The sequence below is a fragment of the Mytilus californianus genome, unplaced genomic scaffold (genome assembly GCF_021869535.1).
Source record: "Mytilus californianus isolate M0D057914Y unplaced genomic scaffold, xbMytCali1.0.p SCAF_2, whole genome shotgun sequence".
Lineage (NCBI taxonomy): Eukaryota > Metazoa > Mollusca > Bivalvia > Mytilida > Mytilidae > Mytilus > Mytilus californianus.
Window position 1 is genome coordinate 31483815 of NW_026262668.1, and position 22287 is coordinate 31506101.

Genomic DNA, 22287 nt, shown 5'->3' on the forward strand with positions numbered 1-22287 from the left:
AACTATGTTAATATTTGGAAGTCAATAAAATCTGTTTTCACTGAAACAATAGCTTAAAATTTTATTACAAATTGGTCTAAAATATCTTATTCGAATTTCAAATGTGGTATATTTTAATAAGAATGAAAGAGTAATTGTAAATTAATTGTCCATAATTTAAGATTTGACATAAAACATGAATCACATTAATCTTTTTAATTTTTTTAACAGCCATTAAAAATTCTCTATCTAAAGCTGATGCTAATTTAATTTTTTCTTGTGTAACAGATACAGCCCAGATGTGTTCCACTCCCACACAATGAAGATAGTTTCATGGTAGATGGGACATTAGGATGTTTAACATGTAGGTATTTAGTCATTAAAATTGTACTTAAGACTATGTTTGTATGTGTAAATTTTAACATGAATGCGTAGTAATTAGGTCTTTTTTCTGTGGAAAGACCTATCGTATTTGTTCTGATTATTATTTTAATTTTTTTTCTTCTTCTTCCGCCAAACCCTTTTCTTGCCGTATAAATTTGTGTTGCAAGATGTCGCTTATATATTTTGAATATGATATCGAACAGTTATTGCGCTTTTTAAACTTATCTCTTTAAGACGAAGAATTTTTTATTGTAAGAGTTATCTCCCCACTGTTTTTCTTGTGAGTGTATCTCCCCCGTAACCAAAAAAGATAACGACAAAATTCTTTTTCATATTTGTTGGTTACATCCTCAGAAATTTTGGCCAATTTGGATTGAAGCAATCCGGTGAAATTTTATAGGAGTTATCTACCTTTATCAATAAAATTTGTCGTTATGTTTTTGTAACTCATAAACTGTAAGCCGTATAAACCTATCGTCTTTTTATTTGAGGTCCTTGGGGCCTAACTTAGAAAATGAGGTCAAGGTCAAAGGTCAAGGTCATGTTCTAAATTTCGCTTTTGCTTGTTTTTGCATTTTCTGATATTTTTAACGTTATATATAAAGAACTAGTGCTAAATGTTTGTTTTATTGTGATGAAGATATGATACATTTGGTCTGAAACAATCCAGTGACATCTTATAGGAGTTATTGCCCCTGAAATGGTTAATTTTAAGATAAATTGATTATTACTTCAGATTGGTGCATGATAAAGCAATAAGGTCTTTTAGAAAATGTTAAGTAACCTTGAAAAATATCAACCGGAAGTGACCTTGAGTGAAGCGGAAGTAGTCATTTTTGCACTTATTTTATGTAAAATTACATAGAAATCATATATTTTTTGAATGGTCATACATTAACCTATCATTTGAGACCGGAAGTGACATTTTATAAACCGGAAGTAGCATATCTCCCTTATTACATGCATAAGTATATACAAATTATAAATTTTTGGAATTAGAGTGAATAAAGCTTATCGAATGAGACCGGAAGTTGACAATTATCTCTGTTATTTCAGGCAAAAGTCTATAGAAACATATTTATTGAATGAGTATGAAGAAACCTATGATTGGACGCCAATAGTAGCTTTGAGTAAACCAGAAGTAGCTTCTCAATTATTTAGAAAATTGATGTGGAAAGACCTTCAATTGTTCTTTGAACAATTGGTTTTTATACGCCCGTCAAATTTTTGACGGGACGTATTATGGTTTACAAATGTCCGGCCGTCTGTCTGTCTGTCCGTCTGTCTGTCTATCCGTCTGTCTGACCGGCGTAAACATGTTGCACCGTAACTTGAAAATGACTTATCCAAATTTCATGAAACTTAACATAGTTGTTTCTTATGATAGTCAAACGATCTGTATACTTTTTGGTGAAAATAAGATTAAAACTTTTTGAGTTACGGGACTTAGTAACTAAAACAGGTGTGTGTTTTTTTTCACATGTCGCGCCGTATCTCAAAAACAATTTATGATTATTGCTTAAAACTTTACACTCTTCTTAGTTATATTAACCTCAAGATCTGTATACTTTTTGGTGATGATTCAAAATTTTATTTTTGAGTTGAGTATTTTGTTAAAAAAGGGGGAGGGGTTTTTCACATGTCGCGCCGTATCTCAAAAACGATTTATGATTATTGCTTAAAACTTTACACACTTCTTAGTTATATTAATCTAAAGATCTGTATACTTTTTGGTTTTGACTCAAAATTTTATTTTTGAGATATAAATTTTTTTTTTTTAAAAAGGGGGGGTTTTCACATGTCGCGCCGTATCTCAAAACGATTTGATTATTGCTTAAAATTTTACACACTTTTTAGTTATATTAATCTAAAGATCTGTAAAATTTTTGATTTTGTTTCAAAATTTTATTTTAGAGATATTGAGTTTTTTGTAAAAAAAAAAGGGGGTTTTCGCATGTCACGCCGTATTGCATAAAAATTCACACACAAGACGACGGGCTTATCATGCGCTCATGGCACAGCTGTTTATTAATTGTAAATATACTTGTGTCCAATTTAGGATTTGACATAAAATATGAGTGAAATTTATTTTATAATTGATTGCAACAGCCAATAGTCTCTATTTGAAGCTGATACTAATTGATGATTTGGTTTTGTTAGATACAGCCAAAATATGTTACACTCCTTGACAATGAAGATGGTTTCATGGTAGATTGATCACACATCTGGATACGTAGCATGTAAGTATTTGATATTTTAATTGTACTTTAAACTATGTTTATATGGTTTGCAGGTAACAAAAATCCGTTTTCCCTGGCACGACAGCTTAAATTAGATTTGATTACAAATTGGTTTTAAATTTCTTTTATTCAAATTTATACTCTTATGAAGATTATTTTAATGATCATGTATAGAAATTGTTTATATACTTGTTTTCAAATTAGGATTTGTCATAAAAAAAGCATCATATTAATTTTAAATTAATTGCCACAACCAATATTCTCTATGTAAAGCGGATACTGATTTAGAATTTTTGTTTTTGTTACAGATACAGACTAAATATGTTACACTCCTAGACAATGAAGATGCTTTCATGGTATATAGCACACGAAGATACATATCATGTAGGTATTTGGTCATTATAATTGTACTTTTAACTCTTTTTACATGTGTTAGGTAACAAAAATCAGTTTTCCCCTTGAACAACAGTTTGAAATTTTATTACAAATTTGTCTAACATTTCTTTTATTCAAATACTTACTGTAATAAGTTAAGTAATTGTAAATATACTTCGGCTGTTATCTGCTCTATGGTCAGGTTGTTGTCTCTTTGACATATTCCCCATTTCCATTCTCAATTTTAGTCTCAAATTTAGGATTTGACGTAAAACATGCATCACATTAATTTCTGAATTGATTGAAACAGCAAATATTCCCTTTTTAAAGCTGATACTAATTTATAATTTTTGTTTTTGTTACAGATACAGCCTAAATATGTTACACTCTTCGACAATGAAAATGGTTTCATTGTAGATAGCACATTAGGATTTGTCACATGTAGGTATTTATTCATTACAATTTTTTTCTTTTAAACTAGGTTTATATTTGTGAGGCATTAAAAATCAGTTTTCACTGAAACGACAGATTGAAGCTTTATAACAAATTGGACTAAAATTTCTTTTATTCCTATTCATATCCTAATGAAGTATATTTTAATAAGAATGTAAAGTTATTGTAAACATACGTCTCCAATTTAGGATTTGACATCAAACATGCATATCATTAATTTCTGAATTGATTGCAACAGTAAATAGCTTTGATTTTGAAGCTGAAACTAATTTGAAATATTTATTTTTATTACAGATACAGCCTAAATATGTAAGACTCCTATACCATGAAAGATGCTTCCATTGCAGATAGCACATTAGGATTAGTCACATGTAGGTATTTATTCATAACAATTGTTCTTAAAACTATGTTTATATTTGTTTGGTAATTAAAATCAGTTTTTTCTGGAACAACAGCTTGAAATTTTATTACAAATTGGTCCTTCATTTCATTTATTGAAATATTCACTGTAATGAGATATATTTTAATAAGAATGTATGGTGATTGTAAAAATTCTTATCTCCAATTAAGGATTTGACCTAAAACATGCGTCACATTAATTTTCTGAATTGATTGCAACAGCAAAAAGTCTGTATTAAAAGCTGAAATTAATGTATATTTTTTTTTGTTTTCATTACAGATACAGCCTAAATATGTAAGACTCCTATACCATGAAAGATGCTTCCATTGCAAATAGCACATTAGGATAAGTCACATGTAAGTATTTGGTCATTACAATTTTCCTTAAAACTATATTTATATTTGTTGGGTAATAAAAATCAGTTTTTTAACAGATTGAAGCTATATAACAAATTGGTCTAAAATTTCTTTCATTCAAATTTATACTCTAATGCTGAATATTTAAATAAGAATGTATAGTTATTGTAATTATAATTGTAACATATTTAGGCTATATCTGTAACAAAACCAAATCATCAACAATTTACTTTTCTCTAATTTGGGATTTAACATAAAACACGCATCACATTATTTTCTGAATTGATTGCAACAACAAAAAGTTTGGATTTAAAGCAGAAACTAATTTATAATTTTTGTCGAGCCTTCGACTTTAGTCGAAAAAGCGAGACATAGCGATCCTACCTTCCGTCGGCGTCGTCGTCGGCGGCGTCCACAAATATTCACTCTGTGGTTAAAGTTTTTGAAATTTTAATAACTTTCTTAAACTACCTTGGATTTCTACCAAACTTGGACAGAAGCTTGTTTATGATCATAAGATAGTATCCAGAAGTAAATTTTGTAAAAATAAAATTCCATTTTTTCCGTATTTTACTTATAAATGGACTTAGTTTTTCTGCCGGGAAATATTACATTCACTCTGTGGTTAAAGTTTTTAAAATTTTAATAACTTTCTTAAACTATCCTGGGTTTCTACCACACTTGGACAGAAGCTTGTTTATGATCATAAGATAGTATCCAGAAGGAAATTTTGTAAAATAATAAATCCATTTTTTCCGTATTTTACTTTTAAATGGACTTAGATTTTCTGCCAGGAAACAACATATTCACTCTGTGGTTAAAGTTTTTAAAATTTTAATAACTTTCTTATACTATTTTGGATTTGTACCAAACTTGGACAGAAGCTTGTTTATGATCAAAAGCTAGTATCTAGAAGGAAATTTTGTAAAATAATAAATCCATTTTTTCCGTATTTTACTTTTAAATGGACTTAGATTTCCTGTCAGGAAACAACACATTCACTCTGTGGTTAAAGTTTTTTAAATTTTAATAACTTTCTTATACTATTTTGGATTTGCATCAAACTTTAACAGAAGGTTGTTTATGATCAAATGCTAGTATCTAGAAGGAAATTTTGTTTTCTTCAAGTTAACATTACATTCAGTCTGCAGATAAAGTTTTTAAACATTTATTAGATTCATAAACTATCCTGGATTTTTACCAAACTTGGACAGAAAGTTCTTACAATCAAAAGATAGTATCAAGAGGAATATTTTTATTGATTTACTTCCTCATTTTTGTTGAGCCTGCGATTAACAGAAAAAGTAGGCGAGACACTGGGTTCTGCGGAACCCTTACGAATTTTTGTTTTTGTTACAGATTATACAGCCTAAATATGTAACACTCCTATACCATGAAAGATGCTTTCATTGTAGATAGCACATTAGGATGTTGCTCATGTAGGTATTTGGTCATTACAATTTTTCTTAAAACTATGTTTATGAGTGTAAGGTAATAAAAATCCGTTTTTTCCTGAACCGTTTGACAAAAAGATGCTTTATGTTAAAATGGGTCTCGTAAAAGCAGACCTCTGCAGAGAGCAAACTTTAGATTTTGATATAACATTGATGAATGTAATGGGCGCTAATCTCGTAAAAGCAGATCCCCCAGCAGAGCTGATTACATAGTATGATGAAAACTTGTGTTTATAGTAAAATGTATTTAGTTTTTTTGTCTGGCTCTATTTCATTATCAACCAATTTGAAACTTTATTACAAATTGGTCTCAGAAAAATTTTCTTCAAATTTATACTCTAATGAAATATATTCTTATTGGAATGTATAGTAATTATAAATATTCTTGTCCAACATGCAAAAGATTAAATTCTGAAAAAATTGCAACAGCAAATAGTCTCTATTTAAAGCTGATATTAAGTTATTGTTTTTGTTAAAGATACAGCCTAAATATGTTGCACTCCTAGACAGAGAAGATGGATTCATGGCAGATAGGAAGAGTCGACATGTAAGTATTTGGTCATTACAATTGTACTTAGAACTATGTTAATATTTGGAAGTCAATAAAATCTGTTTTCACTGAAACAATAGCTTAAAATTTTATTACAAATTGGTCTAAAATATCTTATTCGAATTTCAAATGTGGTATATTTTAATAAGAATGAAAGAGTAATTGTAAATTAATTGTCCATAATTTAAGATTTGACATAAAACATGAATCACATTAATTTTTTTAATTTTTTTAACAGCCATTAAAAATTCTCTATCTAAAGCTGATGCTAATTTAATTTTTTCTTATGTAACAGATACAGCCCAGATGTGTTCCTCTCCCACACAATGAAGATAGTTTCATGGTAGATGGGACATTAGGATGTTTAACATGTAGGTATTTAGTCATTAAAATTGTACTTTAGACTATGTTTATGTGTGTTGGGTAATAAATATCAGTTTTCCCTGGAACAATAGCTTAAATAAAATCTTATTTCAAATTAGTTTACATATATCTTTTGTTGAAATTTATAATCTAGGAAAGTAAATTTTAACATGAATGCGTAGTAATTAGGTCTTTTTTCTGTGGAAAGACCTATTGTATTTGTACTGATTATTATTTTAATTTTTTTTCTTCTTCTTCCGCCAAACCCTTTTCTTGCGGTATAAATTTGTGTTGCAAGATGTCGCTTATATATTTTGAATATGATATCTAACAGTTATTGCGCTTTTTAAACTTATCTCTTTAAGGCGAAGAATTTTTTATTGTAAGAGTTATCTCCCCAAACACTTTTTCTTGTGAGTGTATCTTCCCCCGTAACCAAAAAAGATAACGACAAAATTCTTTTTCATATTTGTTGGTTACATCCTCAGAAATTTTTGGCAAATTTGGATTGAAGCAATCCGGTGAAATTTTATAGGAGTTATCTACCTTTATCAATAAAATTTGTCATGGTTTTGTAACTCATAAACTGTAAGCTTTATAAACCTAGTCTTTTTATTTGAGGTCCTTGGGGCCTAACTTAGAAAATGAGGTCAAGGTCATGTTCTAAATTTCGCTTTTGCTTGTTTTTGCATTTTCTCTGATATTTTTAACGTTATATATAAAGAACTAGTGCTAAATGTTTGTTTTATTGTGATGAAGATATGATACATTTGGTCTGAAACAATCCAGTGACATCTTATAGGAGTTATTGCCCCTGAAATGTTTAATTTTAAGGTAAATTGATTACTACTTCAGATTGGTACATGATAAAGCAATAAGGTCTTTTAGAAAATGTTAAGTGACCTCTAAAAATATCAACCGGAAGTGACCTTGAGTGAACCGGAAGTAGTCACTTTTGCACTTATTTTATGTAAAAATACATAGAAACCATATATTTTTTGAATGGTCATACATTAACCTATCATTTGAGACCGGAAGTGACATTTTATAAACCGGAAGTAGCATATATCCCTTATTACATGCATAAGTATATACAAATTATAAATTTTTGGAATTAGAGTGAATAAAGCTATCGAATGAGACCGGAAGTTGACAATTATCTCCCGTTATTTCAGGCAAAAGTCTATAGAAACATATTTATTGAATCAGTATGAAGAAACCTATGATTGAACGCCAATAGTAGCTTTGAGTAAACCAGAAGTAGCTTCTCAATTATTTAGAAAATTGATGTGGAAAGACCTTCAATTGTTCTTTGAACAATTAGAACAATTGGTTTTTAATTGTAAATATACTTGTGTCCAATTTAGGATTTGACATAAAATATGAGTGAAATTTATTTTATAATTGATTGCAACAGCCAATAGTCTCTATTTGAAGCTGATACTAATTGATGATTTGGTTTTGTTAGATACAGCCAAAATATGTTACACTCCTTGACAATGAAGATGGTTTCATGGTAGATTGATCACACATCTGGATACGTAGCATGTAAGTATTTGGTATTTTAATTGTACTTTAAACTATGTTTATATGGTTTGCAGGTAACAAAAATCCGTTTTCCCTGGCACGACAGCTTAAATTAGATTTGATTACAAATCGGTTTTAAATTTCTTTTATTCAAATTTATACTCTTATGAAGATTATTTTAATGATCATGTATAGAAATTGTTTATATACTTGTTTTCAAATTAGGATTTGTCATAAAAAAAAGCATCATATTAATTTTAAATTAATTGCCACAACCAATATTCTCTATGTAAAGCGGATACTGATTTAGAATTTTTGTTTTTGTTACAGATACAGACTAAATATGTTACACTCCTAGACAATGAAGATGCTTTCATGGTATATAGCACACGAAGATACATATCATGTAGGTATTTGGTCATTATAATTGTACTTTTAACTCTTTTTATATGTGTTAGGTAACAAAAATCAGTTTTCCCCTTGAACAATAGTTTGAAATTTTATTTCCAAATTTGTCTAACATTTCTTTTATTCAAATACTTACTGTAATAAGTTAAGTAATTGTAAATATACTTCGGCTGTTATCTGCTCTATGGTCGGGTTGTTGTCTCTTTGACATATTCCCCATTTCCATTCTCAATTTTAGTCTCAAATTTAGGATTTGACGTAGAACATGCATCACATTAATTTCTGAATTGATTGAAACAGCAAATATTCCCTTTTTAAAGATGATACTAATTTATAATTTTTGTTTTTGTTACAGATACAGCCTAAATATGTTACATTCTTGGACAATGAAAATGGTTTCATTGTAGATAGCACATTAGGATTTGTCACATGTAGGTATTTATTCATTACAATTTTTTTCTTTTAAACTAGGTTTATATTTGTGAGGCATTAAAAATCAGTTTTCACTGAAACGACAGATTGAAGCTTTATAACAAATTGGACTAAAATTTCTTTTATTCCTATTCATATCCTAATGAAGTATATTTTAATAAGAATGTAAAGTTATTGTAAACATACGTCTCCAATTTAGGATTTGACATCAAACATGCATATCATTAATTTCTGAATTGATTGCAACAGTAAATAGCTTTGATTTTGAAGCTGAAACTAATTTGAAATATTTATTTTTATTACAGATACAGCCTAAATATGTAAGACTCCTATACCATGAAAGATGCTTCCATTGCAGATAGCACATTAGGATTAGTCACATGTAGGTATTTATTCATAACAATTGTTCTTAAAACTATGTTTATATTTGTTAGGTAATTAAAATCAGTTTTTTCTGGAACAACAGCTTGAAATTTTATTACAAATTGGTCCTTCATTTCATTTATTGAAATATTCACTGTAATGAGATATATTTTAATAAGAATGTATGGTGATTGTAAAAATTCTTATCTCCAATTAAGGATTTGACCTAAAACATGCGTCACATTAATTTTCTGAATTGATTGCAACAGCAAAAAGTCTGTATTAAAAGCTGAAATTAATGTATATTTTTTTTGTTTTCATTACAGATACAGCCTAAATATGTAAGACTCCTATACCATGAAAGATGCTTCCATTGCAAATAGCACATTAAGATAAGTCACATGTAAGTATTTGGTCATTACAATTTTCCTTAAAACTATATTTATATTTGTTGGGTAATAAAAATCAGTTTTTTCCTGAAACAACAGATTGAAGCTATATAACAAATTGGTCTAAAATTTCTTTCATTCAAATTTATACTCTAATGCTGAATATTTAAATAAGAATGTATAGTAGTTGTAATTATAATTGTAACATATTTAGGCTATATCTGTAACAAAACCAAATCATCAACAATTTACTTTTCTCTAATTTGGGATTTAACATAAAACACGCGTCACATTATTTTCTCAATTGATTGCAACAACAAAAAGTTTGGATTTAAAGCGGAAACTAATTTATAATTTTTGTTTTTGTTACAGATTATACAGCCTAAATATGTAACACTCCTATACCATGAAAGACGCTTTCATTGTAGATAGCAAATTAGGATGTTGCTCATGTAGGTATTTGGTCATAACAATTCTTCTTAAAACTATGTTTATGAGTGTTAGGTAATAAAAATCTGTTTTTTCCTGAACCGTTTGACAAAAAGATGCTTTATGTTAAAATGGGTCTCATAAAAGCAGACCTCTGCAGAGAGCAAACTTTAGATTTTGATATAACATTGATGAATGTAATAGGCGCTAATCTCGTAAAAGCAGATCCCCCAGCAGAGCTGATTACATAGTATGATGAAAACTTGTGTTTATGGTAAAATGTATTTAGTTTTTTTGTCTGGCTCTATTTCATTATCAACCAATTTGAAACTTTATTACAAATTGGTCTCAGAAAAATTTTCTTCAAATTTATACTCTAATGAAATATATTCTTATTGGAATGTATAGTAATTATAAATATTCTTGTCCAACATGCAAAAGATTAAATTCTGAAAAAATTGCAGCAGCAAATAGTCTCTATTTAAAGCTGATATTAAGTTATTGTTTTTGTTAAAGATACAGCCTAAATATGTTGCACTCCTAGACAGAGAAGATGGATTCATGGCAGATAGGAAGAGTCAACATGTAAGTATTTGGCCATTACAATTGTACTTAGAACTTTGTTAATATTTGGAAGTCAATAAAATCTGTTTTCACTGAAACAATAGCTTAAAATTTTATTACAAATTGGTCTAAAATATCTTATTCGAATTTCAAATGTGGTATATTTTAATAAGAATGAAAGAGTAATTGTAAATTGATTGTCCATAATTTAAGATTTGACATAAAACATGAATCATTAATTTTTTTAAATTCTTAACAGCCATTAAATTTATCTTAAGCTGATGTTAATTTAATTTTTTCTTATGTAACAGATACAGCCCAGATGTGTTCCACTTCCACACAATGAAGATAGTTTCATGGTAGATGGGACATTAGGATGTTTAACATGTAGGTATTTAGTCATTAAAATTGTACTTTAGACTATGTTTATATGTGTTGGGTAATAAATATCAGTTTTCCCTGGAACAATAGCTTAAATAAAATCTTATTTCAAATTAGTTTACATATTTCTTTTGTTGAAATTTATAATCTAGGAAAGTAAATTTTAACATGAATGCGTAGTAGTAAGGTCTTTTTTCCGTGGAAAGACCTATTGTATTTGTTCTGATTATTAGGTCTTTCCACTTTTCTGTGGAAAGACCTATTGTATTTGTTCTGATTATTATTATTTTCTTCCGCCTAATTTTGTTCTCGCGTAAAATTTTTGTTTCACAAGATGTCGCTTAGATATTTCTTATATAGTATCATACAGTTTATGCGCTTTTTATTTTCACCCATTCTAAGCCAAACAATTTTATTTGGAGGAGTTATCTCCCCGAACACTGTTTTCCTAGTGACTGCATCTCCGTAACCGTAAAAGAAAGCGCCAAATATATTTTATAAAATTGCTCGTTATATCCTTTGCATGATTTGTCATATTTAACCAAAGCGATATGAACACTCCATATGAGAGTTATTTCCCCTTATGCATTTGATATAAGTGATATGCATTTCTATCTTGTAAACCATAAGTGATAGAGACCTAGGATCTTTTGATTTGAAGTCCTTGATCCAAAAATAAGAAAATTAGGTCAAGGTCATATTTTAAAATTTGATTTTGGCTTATTTTCAATTCTTTTCAAAAATCGTATAAGATATCGACAACATATTTTTACTAAATTGTAAGTTGCGACATGTCTTAACACATGAATTTTGGTTGAAAGGGTACGCTAACATTAAATTGGAGTTTTCTCCCCTCTTACATTAAAAATTAGGAATATAATGATATAACTCATTAACCATATTTAATTAAGACCTATGGTCTTTTGATTTGAAGCCCTTGGTTTATGACCTTGAAATTGAGCTCAAGGTCATATTTGAAATTGACGTTCTAGATTTTGACCTTTGCTTTTTCCTCATATGTATACATGATAAAGCCATGGGACTTTTTGCATTACGTTGCAAGACACTTGACCACTGAAACTCCTTATGAGGGTTATTTCCCCTTCTGTATTTGACATAAGGGATATATAAATGCATAGCATGAATGGTAAGTGATAGAGACCTAAGGTATATTGATTTGAGTTCCTTGGTTCATTTAAATGAAATTGAGGCCAAGGTCAAAGGTCAAGGTCAATTTCTAAATTTTGACTTTTCCTTGTTATTTGATCTCCTCTGTCACTTTTAAAATTACAAATTAAAGAACCAGTGCAAAATGTTTGCTTAATTGTGATTTAGATATGATACATTTGATCTGAAACAATCCAATGATATCTTATAGGAGTTATTGTCCCCAAAATGATTCAATTTAAGGTTAACTGATTATTACTCCAACTTGGTACATGATAAAGCCATATGGTCTTTTGCAAACTGTTGGTTGACATATGACCTTGAACAATATCAACCGGAAGTGACCTTGATTAAACCGGAAGTAGCCATTTTTGCACTTATTGCATGGAAAAGTACCTAGAAACCATATATTTTTTGAATGGACATACATTAACCTTTCATTTGAGACCGGAAGTGACATTTTATAAACCGGAAGTAGCATATTATCTACCTTATTACAGGCATAAGTATATACAAACTATATATTTTTGGAATCAGTGTGAATCTTAGACCGGAAGTGACATTTTCTAAACCGGAAGTAGCTAATTATCTCCTTTTTACATGCAAAAGTATATATAAACCATATATTTTTGGAATCAGTGTAAATAAAGCTATCGTATGAGACCGGAAGTGACATTTTCTAAACCGGAAGTTGGCAAAAATCTCCCTTATTTCAGGCAAAAGTACATAGAAACCATATATTAATTGAATCAGAATGAAGAAACCAAAGCTTGGACACCAATAGTAACTTTGAGTAAACTGGAAGTAGCTTCTCATCAATAATTTAGAAAATTGATGTGGAAAGACCTTCAATTGTTCTCTGAACAATTGGTTTTTAATTATTGTCGAGCCTGCGACTTTTGTCGCAGAAAGCTCGACATAGGGATAGCGATCCGGCGGCGGCGGCGGCTTTAGCTAACTTCTTAAAAGCTTTATATTTTAGAAGATGGAAGACCTGGATGCTTCATACTTTGTATATGGATGCCTCATGTTACGAAGTTTCCGTCAGTCACATGTCCAATGTCCTTGACCTCATTTTCATGGTTCAGTGACTACTTGAAAAAAAAGTTCAGATTTTTTGTAATGTTAAATTCTCTCTTATTATAAGTAATAGGATAACTATATTTGGTATGTGCGTACCTTGCAAGGTCCTCATGCCCGTCAGACAGTTTTCACTTGACCTCGACCTCATTTCATGGATCAGTGAACAAGGTTAAGTTTTGGTGGTCAAGTCCATATCTCAGATACTATAAGCAATAGGTCTAGTATATTCGGTGTATGGAAGGACTGTAAGGTGTACATGTCCAACTGGCAGGTGTCATCTGACCTTGACCTCATTTTCATGGTTCAGTGGTTATAGTTAAGTTTTTGTGTTTTGGTCTGTTTTTCTTATACTGTATGCAATAGGTCTACTATATTTGGTGTATGGAATGATTGTAAGGTGTACATGTCTAGCTGGCAGGTGTCATCTGACCTTGACCTCATTTTCATGGTTCAGTGGTCAAAGTTAAGTTTTTGAGGTTTGGTCTTTCTTTCTAATACTGCATGCAATAGGTCAGCTATATTTGGTGTATGGAATGATTGTAAGGTGTACATGTCTAGCTGGCAGGTGTCATCTTACCTTGACCTCATTTTCATGGTTCAGTGGTCAAAGTTAAGTTTTTGAGTTTTGGTCTTTTTTTCTAATACTATATGCAATAGTTCAACTATATTTGGTGTATGGAAATATTTTATGATCTATATGTCAGTTACGCAGGTTTTATTTGACCTTGACCTCAATTTCAAGGTTCATTGCTCAGTGTTAAGTTTTTGTGTTTTCGTCTGTTTTTCTTAAACTATAAGCAATAGGTCAACTATATTTGTTGTATGGAAGAATTGTTAGCTGTACATGCCTGCCTAGCATGGTTCATCTGACCTTGACCTCATTTTCATGGTTCATTGGTCAATGTTTAGTTTACTTGGTTAATGTTAAGTTTATGTGACAGTTGTAATAAAGCTTTATATTTAGGACTATCAACATAATATCAATGATTAGTAAAGAAGGCGAGACATTTCAGCGTGTGCACTCTTGTTTTAATTTTTTTTTTCTTCCGCCAAACCCTTTTCTTGCAGTATAAATTTGTGTTGCAAGATGTCGCTTATATATTTTGAATATGATATCGAACAGTTATTGCGCTTTTTAAACTTATCTCTTTAAGGCGAAGAATTTTTTATTGTTAGAGTTATCTCCCCAAACACTGTTTTTCTTGTGAGTGTATCTCCCCCGTAACCAAAAAAAGATAACGACAAAATTCTTTTTCATATTTGTTGGTTACATCCTCAGAAATTTTTGGCCGATTTGGATTGAAGCAATCCGGTGAAATTTTATAGGAGTTATCTACCTTTATCAATTAAATTTGTCTTTATGTTTTTGTAACTCATAAACGGTAAGCCGTATAAACCTATAGTCTTTTTATTTGAGGTCCTTGGGGCCTAACTTAGAAAATGAGGTCAAGGTCAAAGGTCAAGGTCATGTACTTAATTTCGCTTTTGCTTGTTTACATAGAAACCATATATTTTTTGAATGGTCATACATTACCCTATCATTTGAGACCGGAAGTGACATTTTATAAACCGGAAGTAGCATATCTCCCTTATTACATGCATAAGTATATACAAATTATAAATTTTTGGAATTAGAGTGAATAAAGCTATCAAATGAGACCAGAAGTTGACAATTATCTCTGATATTTCAGGCAAAAGTCTATAGAAACATATTTATTGGATCAGTATGAAGAAACCTGATTGGACACCAATAGTAGCTTTGAATAAACCAGAAGTAGCTTCTCAATTATTTAGAAAATTGATGTGGAAAGACCTTCAATTGTTCTTTGAACAATTGGTTTTTAATTGTAAATATACTTGTGTCCAATTTAGGATTTGACGTAAAATATGAGTGAAATTTATTTTATAATTGATTGCAACAGCCAAAATATGTTACACTCCTTGACAATGAAGATGGTTTCATGGTAGATTGATCACACATCTGGATACGTAGCATGTAAGTATTTGGTATTTTAATTGTACTTTAAACTATGTTTATATGGTTTGCAGGTAACAAAAATCCGTTTTCCCTGGCACGACAGCTTAAATTAAATTTGATTACAAATTGGTTTTAAATTTCTTTTATTCAAATTTATACTCTTATGAAGATTATTTTAATGATCATGTATAGAAATTGTTTATATACTTGTTTTCAAATTAGGATTTGTCATAAAAAAGAGCAGCATATTAATTTTAAATTAATTGCCAAAACCAATATTCTCTATGTAAAGCGGATACTGATTTAGAATTTTTGTTTTTGTTACAGATACAGACTTAATATGTTACACTCCTAGACAATGAAGATGCTTTCATGGTATATAGCACACGAAGATACATATCATGTAGGTATTTGGTCATTATAATTGTACTTTTAACTCTTTTTACATGTGTTAGGTAACAAAAATCAGTTTTCCCCTTGAACAACAGTTTGAAATTTTATTACAAATTTGTCTAACATTTCTTTTATTCAAATATTTACTGTAATAAGTTAAGTAATTGTAAATATACTTCGGCTGTTATCTGCTCTATGGTCGGGTTGTTGTCTCTTTGACATATTCCCCATTTCCATTCTCAATTTTAGTCTCAAATTTAGGATTTGACGTAAAACATGCATCACATTAATTTCTGAATTGATTGCAACAGCAAATATTCCCTTTTTGAAGCTGATACTAATTGATAATTTTTGTTTTTGTTATAGATACAGCCTAAATATGTTACACTCTTCGACAATGAAAATGGTTTCATTGTAGATAGCACATTAGGATTTGTCACATGTAGGTATTTATTCATTACAATTTTTTTCTTTAAACCAGGTTTATATTTGTGAGGCATTAAAAATCAGTTTTCACTGAAACGACAGATTGAAGCTTTATAACAAATTGGACTAAAATTTCTTTTATTCCTATTCATATCCTAATGAAGTATATTTTAATAAGAATGTAAAGTTATTGTAAACATACGTCTCCAATTTAGGATTTGACATCAAACATGCATATCATTAATTTCTGAATTGATTGCAACAGCAAATAGCTTTGATTTTGAAGCTGAAACTAATTTAAAATATTTGTTTTTGTTACAGATACAGCCTAGATATGTAAGACTCCTATACCATGAAAGATGCTTCCATTGCAGATAGCACATTAGGATTAGTCACATGTAGGTATTTATTCATAACAATTGTTCTTAAAACTATGTTTATATTTGTTAGGTAATTAAAATCAGTTTTTCCTGGAACAACAGCTTGACAGTTTATTACAAATTGGTCCTTCATTTCATTTATTGAAATATTCACTGTAATGAGATATATTTTAATAAGAATGTATGGTGATTGTAAAAATTCTTATCTCCAATTAAGGATTTGACATAAAACATGTATCACATTAATTTCTGAATTGATTGCAACAGCAAAAAGTCTGTATTAAAAGCTGAAATTAATGTATATTTTTTTTGTTTTCATTACAGATACAGTCTAAATATGTAAGACTCCTATAGCATGAAAGATGCTTCCATTGCAGATAGCACATTAGGATAAGTCGCATGTATGTATTTGGTCATTACAATTTTCCTTTAAAACTGTATTTATATATGTTGGGTAATAAAAATCAGTTTTTTCCTGAAACAACAGATTGAAGCTTTATAACAAATTGGTCTAAAATGTCTTTCATTCAAATTTATACTCTAATGCTGAATATTTAAATAAGAATGTATAGTAATTGTAATTATAATTGTAATATATTTAGGCTGTAACAAAACCAAATCATCAACAATTTACTTTTCTCCAATTTGGGATTTAACATAAAACACGCATCACATTATTTTCTGAATTGATTGCAACAACAAAAAGTTTGGATTTAAAGCGGAAACTAATTTATAATTTTTGTTTTTGTAACAGATTATACAGCTTAAATATGTAACACTTCTATACCATGAAAGATGCTTTCATTGTAGATAGCACATTAGGATGTTGCTCATGTAGGTAATTGGTCATTACAATTTTTCTTAAAACTATGTTTATGAATGTTAGGTAATAAAAATCCGTTTTTTCCTGAACCATTTGACAAAAAGATGCTTTATGTTAAAATGGGTCTCGTAAAAGCAGACCTCTGCAGAGAGCAAACTTTAGATTTTGATATAACATTGATGAATGTAATGGGCGCTAATCTCGTAAAAGCAGATCCCCCAGCAGAGCTGATTACATAGTATGATGAAAACTTGTGTTTATGGTAAAATGTATTTAGTTTTTTTGTCTGGCTCTATTTCATTATCAACCAATTTGAAACTTTATTACAAATTGGTCTCAGAAAAATTTTCTTCAAATTTATACTCTAATGAAATATATATTCTTATTGAAATGTATTGTAATTATAAATATTCTTGTCCAACATGCAAAAGATTAAATTCTGAAAAAATTGCAACAGCAAATAGTCTCTATTTAAAGCTGATATTAAGTTATCGTTTTTGTTAATGATACAGCCTAAATATGTTGCACTCCTAGACAGAGAAGATGGATTCATGGCAGATAGGAAGAGTCAACATGTAAGTATTTGGTCATTACAATTGTACTTAGAACTATGTTAATATTTGGAAGTCAATAAAATCTGTTTTCACTGAAACAATAGCTTAAAATTTTATTACAAATTGGTCTAAAATATCTTATTCGAATTTCAAATGTGGTATATTTTAATAAGAATGAAAGAGTAATTGTAAATTAATTGTCCATAATTTAAGATTTGACATAAAACATGAATCACATTAATTTTTTTAATATTTTTAACAGCCATTAAAAATTCTCTATCTAAAGCTGATGCTAATTTAATTTTTTCTTATGTAACAGATACAGCCCAGATGTGTTCCACTCCCACACAATGAAGATAGTTTCATGGTAGATGGGACATAAGGATGTTTAACATGTAGGTATTTAGTCATTAAAATTGTACTTTAGACTATGTTTATATGTGTTGGGTAATAAATATCAGTTTTCCCTGGAACAATAGTTTAAACTTATTTCAACTTAGTTTACATATTTCTTTTGATGAAATTTATAATCTAGGAAAGTAAATTTTAACATGAATGCGTAGTAATTAGGTCTTTTTCTGTGGAAAGACCTATTGTATTTGTTCTGATTATTATTTTAATTTTTTTTCTTCTTCTTCCGCCAAACCCTTTCCTGCGGTATAAATTTGTGTTGCAAGATGTCGCTTAGATATTTGGAATATGATATCGAACAGTTATTGCGCTTATTAAACATCTCTTTAAGGCGAAGAACTTTTTATTGTAAGAGTTGTCTCCCCAAACACTGTTTTTCTTGTGAGTGTATCTCCCCCGTAACCAAAAAAAATAACGACAAAATTCTTTTTCATAATTGTTCGTTACATCCTCAGAAATTTTTGGCTGATTTGGATTGAAGCAATCCGGTGAAATTTTATAGGAGTTATCTACCTTTATCAATTAAATTTGTCGTTATGTTTTTGTAACTCATAAACGGTAAGCCGTATAAACCTATAGTCTTTTTATTTGAGGTCCTTGGGGCCTAACTTAGAAAATGAGGTCAAGGTCAAAGGTCAAGATCATGTACTAAATTTCACTTTTGCTTGTTTTTGCAATTTCTCTGATATTTTTAACGTCATATATAAAAAACTAGTGCTAAATGTTTGTTTTATTGTGATGAAGATATGATACATTTGGTCTGAAACAATCCAGTGACATCTTATAGGAGTTATTGCCCTTGAAATGTTTAATTTTAAGGTAAATTGATTATTACTTCAGATTGGTACATGATAAAGCAATAAGGTCTTTAAGAAAATGTTAAGTGACATGTGACCTCGAAAAATATCAACCGGAAGTGACCTTGAATGAACCGGAAGTAGTCATTTTTGCACTTATTTTATGTAAAAATACATAGAAACCATATATTTTTTGAATGGTCATACATTAACCTATCATTTGAGACCGGAAGTGACATTTTATAAACCAGAAGTAGCATATCTCCCTTATTACATGCATAAGTATTTACAAACTATAAATTTTTGGAATTAGAGTGAATAAAGCTATCAAATGAGACCGGAAGTTGACAATTATCTCCGTTATTTCAGGCAAAAGTCTATAGAATCATATATTTATTGAATCAGTATGAAGAAACCTATGATTGGACGCCAATAGTAGCTTTGAGTAAACCAGAAGTAGCTTCTCAATTATTTAGAAAATTGATGTGGAAAGACCTTCAAAGAACAATTGGTTTTTAATTGTAAATATACTTGTGTCCAATTTAGGATTTGACATAAAATATGAGTGAAATTTATTTTATAATTGATTGCAACAGCCAATAGTCTCTATTTGAAGCTGATACTAATTGATGATTTGATTTTGTTAGATACAGCCAAGATATGTTACACTCCTTGACAATGAAGATGGTTTCATGGTAGATTGATCACACATCTGGATACGTAGCATGTAAGTATTTGGTATTTTAATTGTACTTTAAACTATGTTTATATGGTTTGCAGGTAACAAAAATCCGTTTTCCCTGGCACGACAGCTTAAATTAGATTTGATTACAAATTGGTTTTAAATTTCTTTTATTCAAATTTATACTCTTATGAAGATTTTTTTAATGATCTTGTATAGAAATTGTTTATATACTTGTTTTTCAAATTAGGATTTGTCATAAAAAAGAGCATCATATTAATTTTAAATTAATTGCCACAACCAATATTCTCTATGTAAAGCAGATACTGATTTAGAATTTTTGTTTTTGCTACAGATACAGACTAAATATGTTACACTCCTAGACAATGAAGATGCTTTCATGGTATATAGCACACGAAGATACATATCATGTAGGTATTTGGTCATTATAATTGTACTTTTAACTCTTTTTATATGTGTTAGGTAACAAAAATCAGTTTTCCCCTTGAACAACAGTTTGAAATTTTATTACAAATTTGTCTAACATTTCTTTTATTCAAATATTTACTGTAATAAGTTAAGTAATTGTAAATATACTTCGGCTGTTATCTGCTCTATGGTCGGGTTGTTGTCTCTTTGACATATTCCCCATTTCCATTCTCAATTTTAGTCTCAAATTTAGGATTTGACGTAAAACATGCATCACATTAATTTCTAAACTAGGTTTATATTTGTGAGGCATTAAAAATCAGTTTTCACTGAAACGACAGATTGAAGATTTATAACAAATTGGACTAAAATTTCTTTTATTCCTATTCATATCCTAATGAAGTATATTTTAATAAGAATGTAAAGTTATTGTAAACATACGTCTCCAATTTAGGATTTGACATCAAACATGCATATCATTAATTTCTGAATTGATTGCAACAGCAAATAGCTTTGATTTTGAAGCTGAAACTAATTTAAAATATTTATTTTTGTTACAGATACAGCCTAAATATGTAAGACTCCTATACCATGAAAGATGCTTCCATTGCAGATAGCACATTAGGATTAGTCACATGTAGGTATTTATTCATAACAATTGTTCTTAAAACTATGTTTATATTTGTTAGGTAATTAAAATCAGTTTTTCCTGGAACAACAGCTTGAAATTTTATTACAAATTGGTCCTTCATTTCATTTATTGAAATATTCACTGTAATGAGATATATTTTAATAAGAATGTATGGTGATTGTAAAAATTCTTATCTCCAATTAAGGATTTGACATAAAACATGCATCACATTAATTTCTGAATTGATATGTTTTTGTTACAGATGCAACTTATATGATGTTTTGGTAGTAGAAGGTGCAGCATGGCAGCATAAGATGTTAAATTGAGAATCGTGAAGAGACAGTTTTAATTCTTTAGAGAATAAACAAGATTATAGTTTATAGATGTATAGTTTATAAATTTTTTAATGTTCAAAATATCAGATGAGAATTTACCAAGTGCCCTAAATATGTCTACAAGGATATGACATTCATAATTAAGAATGTATTGTAAACCTCTTTTTCAATATTCATATTAAAGAAAGTAGATTTTCAATTTAGATATTTACTTATTTACCTGAATTGTTTATTAAGTAATTGGAACAATATGACTTTATTTAGATTGTTTGAAATTCAAGTTCAGAATGTATATACATCAGATAGTTTTTGTTTGCCAGCAAATTCAATTGTATAGCCAAAAGATCAATTGTTGGTTGTAAATAATGCCAGCTCTAAATAAGATCTTAAAATAGAAACTTCAAATTTGACAAGTTACCATATCTACATATGAATAAATTAGAATAGTCTGTAAATATTTTGTATTTTCCTTTTTGCTTCATCTTTTGAGTAACCAAATAAGAACACCCAATTCGGTGAAATACTTTTTCTTGTTATTTATATGATTGCTTTTGTACGGTAAAAACAAAAATGTATATGCAGTTTTGTTAAATATATTTAAATTCAAAATTCAAAAAAAAATTCAATTTCAAATTAGCACAAACAAAATTAACTTTAACTTATGGTTTAGTTCATGCACCCTTTAATGTATATCTTAAAAGTTTTGTTGTGGACTAAGCAAATATCAAATTATCATTTCAGAAGTACATTTTGCTTGCATGGTATCATCTTCACTAATATTTAACATAGTGGGTTTCGGAATTTCTGAGGTAGTTCTTATTGAGGTGTTTCTTGTTGTTTTCTATGGAGGAATCAGTGATTTCTATGTCTTCAGGATATGGTTTTGTCATTCAAAGGGAACTGTCAATGTAATTCTGAAATGATATACATTTGGTATTTTATTGTCATTGAAAAAGAAACAATATTAGTGCATGAACATTTGAACTGTGAATATATAATATTTAAACTTTATAATTTATAATTTTTAAATCGATTTTGGAAATTTATTGTATCAAAATTAAATTTGTATTTGACACAGTTTGATGGATGGAAATTGAAAACTAGAAAAACTTAATTTATGTTCTAAATTTAAGCACAAGTGAAAACAAAAT

The 22287-nt window shown here is 29.3% G+C and overlaps 1 long non-coding RNA gene across 38 annotated transcripts in view; it reads left to right on the forward strand.

The window, feature by feature from the left end:
- Positions 1-20810, forward strand: part of LOC127729697 (uncharacterized) — a 38272-nt gene extending 17462 nt beyond the window's left edge. For 6 of the 38 annotated variants that reach the window (XR_007994791.1, XR_007994767.1, XR_007994771.1 and 3 more), the window contains 13 exons: positions 268-343; positions 2524-2603; positions 2912-2987; positions 3344-3419; positions 3726-3802; positions 4111-4187; positions 5547-5626; positions 6120-6188; positions 6487-6562; positions 8023-8102; positions 8412-8487; positions 16035-16110; positions 20731-20810. This is a non-coding gene — a long non-coding RNA (uncharacterized LOC127729697). Of the gene's footprint in view, positions 1-267; positions 344-2523; positions 2604-2911; positions 2988-3343; positions 3424-3725; positions 3803-4110; positions 4188-5546; positions 5627-6119; positions 6189-6486; positions 6563-8022; positions 8103-8411; positions 8488-8844; positions 8921-9226; positions 9304-9610; positions 9682-10045; positions 10102-10618; positions 10688-10977; positions 11057-16034; positions 16111-18170; positions 18250-20096; positions 20173-20730 lie in introns of those variants that run through there. The other 32 variants (XR_007994768.1, XR_007994772.1, XR_007994770.1 and 29 more) reach the window with 32 other exon arrangements.
- The last annotated feature ends 1477 nt before the right edge of the window (positions 20811-22287 follow it).